This window comes from Triticum urartu, unplaced genomic scaffold (assembly GCF_056163025.1).
Source record: "Triticum urartu cultivar PI428250 unplaced genomic scaffold, HENAU_Tu73 scaffold2, whole genome shotgun sequence".
Taxonomy (NCBI): domain Eukaryota; kingdom Viridiplantae; phylum Streptophyta; class Magnoliopsida; order Poales; family Poaceae; genus Triticum; species Triticum urartu.
The window spans coordinates 6,145,145-6,156,745 of NW_028260368.1; the positions used below are offsets into that span (position 1 = coordinate 6,145,145).

General features: G+C 34.6%; 2 non-coding genes across 2 annotated transcripts; both read left to right on the forward strand.

Moving 5' to 3' along the window:
• The first annotated feature begins 2,102 nt into the window (after positions 1-2,102).
• TRNAP-UGG (transfer RNA proline (anticodon UGG)) lies at positions 2,103-2,176 on the forward strand. Its single transcript has one exon. It is a non-coding gene; the product is annotated as a tRNA-Pro (tRNA).
• A 139-nt stretch (positions 2,177-2,315) lies between these two features.
• Positions 2,316-2,389, forward strand: TRNAW-CCA (transfer RNA tryptophan (anticodon CCA)). Its single transcript has one exon. It is a non-coding gene; the product is annotated as a tRNA-Trp (tRNA).
• Positions 2,390-11,601: the final 9,212 nt, after the last annotated feature.

The following is an 11,601-nucleotide window of genomic DNA, read 5'->3' on the forward strand; positions in this document are numbered from 1 at the left end:
TTTACACGATTTCCAATAAAATAAAGATCATCAATTAAAGGTATAAATAAAGTAATATACTGGAATAATAAAAGATGAATTCCCGGAGAGGGAACTCCGGGAAGATACAATAAATTAAGATTAAGTGGTAGGAATCAACGAGCTGGATTACTTTCTTTATAATATATATAGGTCTGGCCCTTTCGAATTCGAATAAAACATCAACAATCGGAACTTAAGTTCCGGTTGTTGTTTCTTAAATTTTGGTTGTTGTTTCTTAAGTTTCGATTGGAATTGTACTTTTGCGTTAATTGAGGAATATGTCTATTTTTTCTGGGTCTAGAACCTGTAATTATTGAAATTGACTGGGCTTGAAATTGCTTTTCGTTCTCATAGTTACGAAACGGTAAGAAAGATAAAATACGAGCCTGTTTTATAGCAAGAGTAATTAATCGTTGTTGTTTCAAGGTTAATCTATTTATTCGTCTCGATAATATTTTTCCTTGTTCACTAATAAATCTATTAATTAAACTCATGTTTCTATAATCAATTCGATCTCCCGGGCCAATCCGGGGACGCCTACGAAAAGGTTGTTTAGATTTACGAAAAGGTTGCTTGAATTTACGAAAAGTTTGCTTGGATTTACGAAAGGGTTGCTTGGATTTATTAAAAGTTTGCTTGGATTTACTAAAGGGTTGCTTAGATTTAAGAAAAGGTTGTTTAGATGTATACATGATTTATTCCTTATTTAAAATTTGAAAATTTGAAAATTCACTTCTTTATTTTATTAATTTAGGATCCAGAAGAAGTAGTTTTTCTTTGATCCATATCTTATTTGATTCATATTATAGTATATGAATACCCTCTATACATATGAAATAATATCTACCGGAAATCAGATGAGTTGATTTGTATTTTGTATTCTATACTATGTTTTCTTTATATATTAAATATGAAGTTCTTACTCTTTCTGTTGTTTGGAAAGATCAAACACACGATGTTCCTATTTCTTTATTTCGTGATGAGTCGTATGCTTGCGACAATAACGACAAAATTTTTTGAATTCTAATTGTCCGGGTGTATTGTGGCGATTCTTTTGAGTACTATATCTAGAAATCCCCGTCGATTCCTCATTGGCACCTTTTCGAACACAACTGATGCATTCCAAAATAACTCTGATTCTAACATCTTTTCCCTTGGCCATGAACCTCCTTTTCTTTTTGGATTGACTTAACTTAATTCTTCTACTTATTCTTTTATTCTTCTATTTTGAATCCGAAGAAGAAGAATAAAATTCATTAGAATAATTTTTTTTTATTCTTTAATTAAGTAATAAAAAATAGAGAAATAATTAAAGAATACAATCCTTGTCGAATTAGCAAAGATTTTGGTTCGAAATCCTTTCATTTAATTAGCCAGCCCCGCCTTTTCTATGCTCTGATTTCTGAGGCCTTATTTAGCTTGGGTACCCCTTTAAATTGAATTTCTATTTTCAAAAATGGGGTTTACCAAATTTTTAATGACTCTGAGGTTCAACCCAATCCATCTTTTCTTTCTTTTTCCTTCCGATACTAAAAAAAGATTGAAAAGGATCAAATTTTGTCATATCACGAAGAAATCTATCCCTCCCATAGCAATAACTAGAATTAAAAAAAAGGGAATGACAAAGCATCTGGGAATAAACGATTAATTTCTATCAATAAACCTGCTAAAGCACCAAACCATAGAGTACTTAGCACGGGTGCTACAGAGAGATATGTTTTTATATCCCGCATTGAAAATCCTCCTTCCTTGTTGGAATACATATATGATCATAAACTCTTGCCCAAGATTGTTATGCTATATATAAAATGAACCATATCGACGAAATTTTCCTATCCCTAAAAAAGAAAAAGATGACCCCTTCTTCCTATATATTACCAAGGAAAAGTAATCCTTCTTTTATAGGCGAAATTATATTGGATTTTATATGTATATAATTCCTTAATTATATGAGACCAAAAAGAAGAAATGACACGAGGGTTCTATATATAGATAGAGAAAGAAAGAAGAAGAAAATTATGATGTGGAAAAGAAGACAGGAATTGTGTACAATGGCATTGTACAACAATTTAATTTGGAAAAGGGATGTAGCGCAGCTTGGTAGCGCGTTTGTTTTGGGTACAAAATGTCACAGGTTCAAATCCTGTCATCCCTACCTATTACTTCTTTCTTCTTTATAGGCAGTAGCGACGAGATCAATTAAAGTAAAGTGGGTATAACTTGAATTTGTGGAGACTATACGTACGTGAGATACATTAGGAATAGAAAAAGATTTTCTTTTTGAATGAATGAAAGCGCTCTTAGTTCAGTTCGGTAGAACGCGGGTCTCCAAAACCCGATGTCGTAGGTTCAAATCCTACAGAGCGTGATTCCATCTATTTTATGTCGAAGCAGAGTAAAATAACTTAACAAAATTGAATTGTAACTCCAATTTCAATTTGACCTCCTCTCTGGTCTGGAGGAGGTCAATCAAAAAAAAAAAATGACTCAATCAAAGATCCAACTGATCCCCACGCCTGTATTGCAAATACGCAGTCACGAATAATCCCGCTAAAGTAATAGGAATTAGGCCTAAGACGATTCCAAATAGAAAAACTTCAATCATTTCGATTTGTTCGAGGGGATAAAAAAAGAGGTACGATCTATCCCTAAATAGTACTCTAAATTATCCACGAATCTCAATGACCAAGAAAAGAATTCCTAATTAGTCTGGAAAAGAGTCGTAGAATGCCAGGAATCCCAAAGAAAGATTTTTCTTTTCTGAATTATAATTATTCAGTCAATTCAAATAAGGCGTATCTTGTTCAAGCCAATAAATAGAGCTGGGGTTATAGTTAAAGCAGCCAGTAGAAAACCAAAATAACTAGTTAAAGTAAGCATGAAAGAGTTAAATTCCATTTATTTTTTTTTACTACACTACATATGTTGGTAAAGCATTTACCTAAGTTATGGAAAATTCATAATTCATCAGTTATTTTAGATAATACTAAAAAACAAGATAGAGTAAGATACAGAAGTGTAAAAGAAAGTGGATTCATCAGATGATACATGAGTCCCTAATTCCGAATCAAGAGATTTGTTGTGGAATTTGTCAATTGAGTAAAGTAATAATATTAAGAACTAGATCATCTAACCCCATTGAATGAAAAAAAGAAATTCAATTTTCAGGGAAATTTTTGAATAAGAGATAAATAAACAATTGAATTTGAAAAAAAAAACTTCTTTCTATTTTGGATAATTTCTTTTTCAATAGGACCCTCTTTTTGGAGTGAACGATCGAATATTCCCCTATTCCTTCTTATTTTAACTGATTGTATTCCATATGGAATAAGAGGAGAACAAAAGCATTCCACGACCTGCCAAGGGGCTGTTAAAAAAAAAAAAAAAAGAAAGCTCTTCCTTGAATTTACTTTATTTTTATTCCTTTTTCGAACTCCAACCAAAGTAGATTCGAAGACGAGTCACTTCAATTATCCTTTTAAGTTCTATTCTATCTTCTGTCTTTCCCTATTTCATCTCGTAAAGTTCCGCGCTCGCAGTTTGGTCAAGAAAGTTAGACCTAATCCAACAAACAATACAAGGATGAATTACGAATTATGAAAGGATAGATTTCACATATACTTGTCCTTGTATTGTGTCAGTATGAGAATATCCTTCCTAAATTATTTATCCAAACCTATTGATCATTAACTTAGATTTTCCCAAGATTTTGGCTGCTATTCCGAATTACTCTATTATTCCGAAGCCAATGAAAAGTAAGTAGAACCTACAAAAATGGGGTTTTCTATTGATGCCTTGAATAACATATAGCTTACCTATAGACAAAAAAAAAATAAAAAAGTAATTATGTTTCGGAACCAGGCAAAACCAGATTGCTGTGCCATAGGAAGGATAGCTATACTAATTCGGTATACTCAAAATACACCTTTGGTACAAAATTGACAATCTCACAAGGATGAAATATCAGTAATTTTCTATTTACTGGTCGATCCCATCTTTTACGGAATCAATTCCTTTTTTGAATGTACAAAAATTTTGGGAGTTCAGCATGTCTGGAAGCACGGGAGAACGTTCTTTTGCTGATATTATTACCAGTATTCGATACTGGGTTATTCATAGCATTACTATACCTTCCCTATTCATTGCGGGTTGGTTATTTGTCAGTACGGGTTTAGCTTATGACGTGTTTGGAAGTCCTAGGCCAAACGAGTATTTCACGGAAAGCCGACAAGGAATTCCGTTAATAACCGACCGTTTTGATTCTTTAGAACAACTCGATGAATTTAGTAGATCCTTTTAGGAGGCCCTCAATGACCATAGATCGAACCTATCCTATTTTTACAGTGCGATGGCTGGCTATTCACGGACTAGCTGTACCTACTGTTTTTTTCTTGGGATCAATATCAGCAATGCAGTTCATCCAACGATAAAACAAATTCCAACTATAGAACTATGACACAATCAAACCCGAATGAACAAAATGTTGAATTGAATCGTACCAGTCTATACTGGGGTTTATTACTCATTTTTGTACTTGCTGTTTTATTTTCCAATTACTTCTTCAATTGAGAGAAAGAAAGAGACTAATAAGAATTCTCTTATCCCATTTGGAAGGATACCATCCTTATAACTACCCATGACTGTTTTTGTCTCTAGCATGACCAATTGATAAAATGTGGAGGAAAGTAGGGGAAATGGCCGATACTACTGGAAGAATTCCTCTTTGGCTGATAGGTACTGTAGCTGGTATTGCTGTGATTGGTTTAGTAGGTGTTTTCTTTTATGGTTCATATTCTGGATTGGGTTCATCTCTATAGTAATCGGAGGGACCAGATTGTAAACATGAAAAAGTAGGAGCTTAGCGGGTCCTTACCCCCCTTTATCTGATTAGAGCGGAAAGGACCCGCGGAATTTTTATTTTACTCTTATAACGCGAATTGAATCTATTCGATTCACTCTTATGAAGCAACAAGAAAAAGAGATCACTCGAGGATCCAATATCTTATTCCACGAAGGAAGTATCCTGAAAATCCTTGATTTAGTTTCGAGTAATAAACTAATAAAACCTTAATCAAAACTATTCAACTAGCCTAAAAATAAAAAAACCTTCAATGGAAGAGTTTACTTTTTTTTTGCAAAATTTCTGTAAATTTGAAGTTGAACTTAATTAAACAAGCCAAGCAATTTGCTCACAATCACAAGAAATTTTTCCCCCGCCATATTTTCTTCCCCTCTGTTTGTCCACTACCTCGGCTAAACCTAAGCAAAAGAAAAAGAGGTCCAAGAGACAGACCCGAATAAAGAAGAAATAGTAATCTTTGACGAATTAGGAAGAAAAAGGATTCTTATTTTGATACAAGAAGAATCGGCACAAGAAAAAGGCTTTTTCTTGTGCCGAATAGACGATTAAGAAGACCTGCAATCCCTCCGAAAAAGAAGAAATTTTAATTTGATTGTTCTCGCCTTTGCCTTGGATTCTCTTCTTTTGCATGGGATATAAATAAGGAATTCCAGACATCTCATAAACAAAAAGCAGTCTAAACAAAAAAAGGATTTCCAAAATAGATCATAGATAATTCTAGCAATTGCCAATAAATCGAGGCTTTTTACCAACTTGATGGTAAGAAATCCCGGGACCTAGAAATTCATTTCGTACAATTGAACCTTTTCAAACTGTTTCTTTTTGAGAACCAAAAAAACTTGTGCCAAAATAACGGATGCGAAGAAGAACAAAAGGCCTTGGACACGTAATGGATCCTGAAGCACGATTTCTGCGTCCCCCTGACCAAAACCTCCCACATTAGGATTGCTTGTTAATGGTTGATCAAGCTTGATGGATTCCCCCTCTGAAACAAGAAGTTCTGGTCCGGGAGGTATAATATCAATCACTTGGCGTCCATCTGATGCATCAACTATGGATATTTCATACCCCCCCTTTTCTTTACGTAGTATTTTTCTTACTATACCTGTTGACGTAGCATTATAGACTGTATTGTTACTCTTGCTACCATCAGGATAGATCTGTCCTCTTCCTCGGTTTCCCCCTACATATATGGGATATTTTAAGAAATGAGCATCTTTCTTCGTAGCAGGATCAGGGGAAAGAATGGGAAAGACAATTTCACTATATTTCTTACCGGGAACAGGGCCTATCACAAGAATGTTTTTTTTATCGGGACGATAACTCTGAAAAGCAAGATTTCCTATCTTTTCTTTTAACTCAGGGGAAATACGATCGGGCGGCGCTAATTCGAATCCCTCGGGCAAAATAAGAACAGCACCTACATTCAACCCTCCCTTTTTTCCATTAGCAAGAACTTGTTTCAATTGCATATCATAAGGAATTCGAAGAACTGCTTCAAATACAGTATCGGGAAGCACAGCTTGGGGAACTTCAATATCGACGGGCTTGCTAGCTAAATGGCAATTGGCACATACAATTCGTCCAGTTGCTTCTCGTGGGTTTTCATAACCCTGCTGCGCAAAAATGGGATATGCATTTGAAATAGATGTCCGAGTTATTACGTATATCATGATCGATACAGAAATCGATCGAGTTATCTGTTCCTTTACCCAAGAAAAAGTATTTCTATTTTCCATGTCCAATCGCAGATCCCAGAATTTCTACAATAAATTAGATAGGTAGCTAAGCTAATCTAGTTCCCTATACACGAATCTGTTGTCATTCTACTGCAACAGTTGTACTGCAATGATGAATACCTTAAAGTAGGTATAAATAGAAAGAATTTTGCTAAAATGGAAAAGGGCTTTCTTTCTAAAAAAAGATGCTTGCTAATTTGATTAATATTAATATCGGGAGATCAAATGAATTTATGCTTCACTAATTGAATGATAAATGACTACAAGCGAAGGAGATAGACGATTTAAACAAAAAAAGACCCAAAATTTCAAACATGTATCTAGAATTACTGGAAAACTACAAACAAAAATAGTGAAAATAAGCTCGTTAGGAGCCCATCCAAAATCGTTGTAGACCCAACGAATTACTAGTTCCCAACCACGGGTGGAGTGAAATCCAACAAAAAAATCAGTAACTAAAAGAATAAAAAAAGCTTTTATTGAGTCATTTAAATTATAGAAGAATTCCTGAACCCAAGAATTCAAAATGACAAGTTCCTCTTTACCCAGAAAAAAAGAACCACTTAGAATAGCCAAACAGATTATATTTGTCGAGAAATGCAAAATGGTATGGAGATGATCCTCATTATTTATTTTGACCCATTGTATTATTTCCTTGTGTATTCCTGTAGGAGGTTTTTGTACATGTGTCTTTAGTTTCCCTTTTATCATCTCGTCCAAGAGAGAAAGTTCTTCTAATTCTATGAATCTTTCTAGAATCCTTTTCTCTTGAATATCAGTTAAGAGAGTTTCGGATTGCCTGGTATTCCACCAATTCTTAATCCAAAGTTCCAGACATTTGTTAAATGAGGAAGAGACCCCCCAAGGCAAAAGTACGATAAATACAAGATATAGTAAAGAAGGCAATGCTTTCTTTTTTTTCATTTTTGATCTGTAAATGGAGTTGTTAATGAATATGCTTCATTCGCTGACTCTATTCCATTCCCTGACTCTATATGATGATATTTCTATTTCATGATATTTCTATTTCTTTGAAGCAAAAACTCTATAGGTTTGATACCCTGTATCTATTCTTCTTTTTTGTATATTAGTTATTAGTGGAATTTCAGTGCATTGGGTTCTTTCTTAGATCTAGATGGAATGAAATAGTGAAATAGAATAAAAAAAAAGCCCTTTCGGATGAAAAAGGAAGAATAGTATGCGATATATCTAACTTGGATAAAAAAAAATTAAAAGCAAATTTCTCTTATCCTCGTTTGTTCCTTCCTTTAGATAAATACTTAAAAATCCCCTTACAATAACAAATCCAATTTAGAAGGGACTTCCTCCCTGTGTTGAGAAAACTTTTCTTCTTCCAATTCTTCTTTTCTTCATTCAACTCAGTTCAAAAAAGATACCTCAAAATACTTCAATTGGTACGCGCAAGAAATAGGCCAATTCGGCAGCTTTTTGTTCAATTTCTCGTGGAGTAAAAAATTTATCATCAGTACGAGTCAAGGGAATGATCCCCTGGCCCCGGATTTCCATATAAAGAATACGACGAGGATAAAGACCCTCTTTAACCTGAATTCTAATTGATTGGATATCCCGCATAAGGAATCGAAGGAAGACGCGACGTTTTATTCCAGGGAATCCCCAACGAAAAATGCACACTATTCCCTCTTTTCTATCGAATCGGTCATAACCACTACCTACATTCCACAAAATAGTACACCACAAGTAGGAGCTAATGAATAGGCCTGCGATTCCGTAGAAAGACATCACGACCCCCTGCGGAAAAAAAAGAATTTCTTGAGATGGAAGTATAGATATAATATTCTTACCAAGATAACTGGAAATCCCAACCGATAAGAATCCTAGTGAACCTAGAAAAAGAATACAGGCCCAGAAAAAATTACCCCTTTTTCGAGAACCTTTTAGAAGTTCTACCCATATGTGTTCTGATCGCCAATTCATATTAGATATACTAAATCCAGCAGCGGTCGATTGAAATTGAGAGAATAAGCTAAATAATTTTGACTTTACTTTTTTTGATTCTGAAATCGCCTTCAGCAACTAGTACTCCTGTGAAATAATAGGTTAGATACATTGACTTTCTATTCAAAAAATATTCGTTGATTCAATTAAAATAAATAAAATAAAACTCGCTATACCTGGCTCTGCATATTCATGCATTTATGCTCGTAGCCTATATCCGCATCCATAACCGTTTTTCATTTGTGTGTAGAAAGTGTGTGTAGAAAAAGCCACATACCCTACCATATTATATTACTTACACTAAAAAATACTAGACAATCTTATTTTTTTGCACATAAAGAAATAAAGAAGTCATTGCAATTGCCGGAAATACTAAGCCTACTAAAGGCACGAAAATAGAAGGTAAGTTTAAATCCGTCATGGAATAGGTGTCTCAATTCAAATTTACTATTTCTATCTAGTCGAAAAATATCTTAAGATTCTTATGATATAATTAAGTATATCTATTATAAGGAATATTGACTATTGTATTGTATTTTTTATTTTTAGTTTGAAAAATATTCTGTAAAAAAAATGAAAGGATAATAAGAAAATTCCAAAAAAGGAGAACTAATTAAAAAGATTTTATTTTGATTTTCCCATCCTCATGGCCTTTCTATCTTTCTAATCTAATTTGAAATTGGATTCAAAAGAAAGCGGTTAGAATTTACTTCCTGCATACATACTTCTCTAGAAGCGCATACAATAATGCGTGGTAAAGGCGGAAAAATAGTATATTCAATCAAAATCAAAGGGCAAATTATCTTACCTACTATAGATCCCCTACTACCCTCTTAGACTTTAAAAGGCGATATACCACCCAAAGAAAGGGTATGAAAATGCCGGGTGGAGTTAGCTTTTCGACGAAGACCTGTCCCGTGCAGCGAAGCCCTGTTAGTAAGACCCCCCGCAATAATGGATTATAGAAGAATATTATTCCAAATACTCCTCTGGACGCATATAGTAGCATTGCGATTCCGAATCTTTTTTATTTATGAATATGAACAGAAAAAATTCATTGTATCGTTGGGTCGGAGCGGAGGTTTGGTCCAGAAAAATTAGAAACAAAACGTCTACTCTACCGCATTGAAGTCTATAGCGCTGTATTTCCACGAAAGTATAATTCTTACCATCAGGATACGATCCTTTCTTTTGAACTAAACGTCTCTACGATGGGTCCAGGTTCTATGTCCAATCCCAAATCAAGGATTTCTCGCTCTTGATCGGAGTCATAAACTAAAAAAAAACTACCTTTTTATCCTTTTTCTCAAGGTTATAGAAAACTTCCTTATCTAGTTCTAGCATTTTGAAAAAAAAAAAATGCTTCTTTTTTTACACACAGTTCGAGTCACTTGTTGACTCACGATTACGCCTGTTAAAAGTTTCAAACGTCCTCTTTTTTGAAATTGAAAGAGAGTCCTATAAAAAGGTCTAACTTCCAAACTATGTCTTTTTTCATTCATTCTCCTTTAGTTTTTTTCTCTATCTAGAAGTGGAATAGAATAACCCGGTTGAAGGGTAATGATCATACGTCTGTAATGCATTGTATGGCCCAGAATAGGTCCTATTCTTCTACCTTTTCCAGGTAGTCGATGGCTATTCACAGCTACCACCTTAACACCAAAGAAGAGTTCGACCCAATGCTTTATTTCTGTCTTAGTGAATCCCGATTCGACATTAAAAGTATATTGATTCTTTCCCAATAAACGAAGACTTTTTTCTGTAAATACTGCGTATTTGATTCCATTATCATTATCATATGATAATACTATATTTTATTATTTTATTATTTTATTTGTATTTCTTTATTGTATTATACCTTAATATATATATTCTAGATATATAGAATAGACGAATCTCAATTTGTCAAGTCTCATGATCATATCATGATCTATTTTTATTCGGCTCAATCTTTTTTTTCTAAAAAAGATTGAGCCGAGTTTAATTGCAATCAATTAGAAGAATAAAGAAGAATTACTGCATTTCATAACTGATTTTTTTCTCTTTTTATTTCGTTTCTTTTTTATTTATACCTTCTTTATCTTTAGTTTTATCTAGTTAATCAATAGTATCTACCGGCTCGAACTCGAATTTGATCGCCTTCCATACTTCACAAGCTGCGGCTAGTTCAGGACTCCATTTGCAAGCTGCTCGGATAATTTCATTACCTTCGCGAGCAAGATCGCGCCCTTCGTTACGAGCTTGTACACAGGCTTCTAAAGCCACTCGATTAGCTGCTGCACCAGGTGCATTTCCCCAAGGATGTCCTAAAGTTCCTCCACCAAATTGTAATACAGAATCGTCCCCAAAGATTTCGGTCAGAGCTGGCATATGCCAAACATGAATACCACCTGAAGCTACCGGTATAACACCTGGCATGGATACCCAGTCCTGAGTGAAAAAGATACCGCGAGCACGATCTTTTTCAATAAAATCATCGCGCAATAAATCAACAAAACCTAAAGTCATTTCGCGTTCCCCTTCTAACTTACCTACTACTGTACCGGAGTGGATATGATCTCCCCCAGACATACGCAATGCTTTAGCTAATACACGGAAATGCATACCATGATTTTTCTGTCTATCAATAACTGCATGCATTGCACGGTGAATGTGAAGAAGTAGGCCATTGTCGCGGCAATAATGAGCCAAAGTAGTATTTGCGGTGAATCCCCCAGTTAAGTAGTCATGCATTACAATAGGAACCCCTAATTCTCTTGCAAATACAGCTCTCTTAATCATTTCTTCACATGTACCCGCAGTCGCATTCAAGTAATGCCCCTTGATTTCACCGGTTTCGGCCTGTGATTTATAAATAGCTTCGGCACAAAAGACAAAACGGTCTCTCCAGCGCATAAATGGTTGTGAGTTTACGTTTTCATCATCTTTGGTAAAATCAAGTCCACCACGTAGACACTCATAACACGCTCTACCATAATTTTTTGCGGATAATCCCAATTTTGG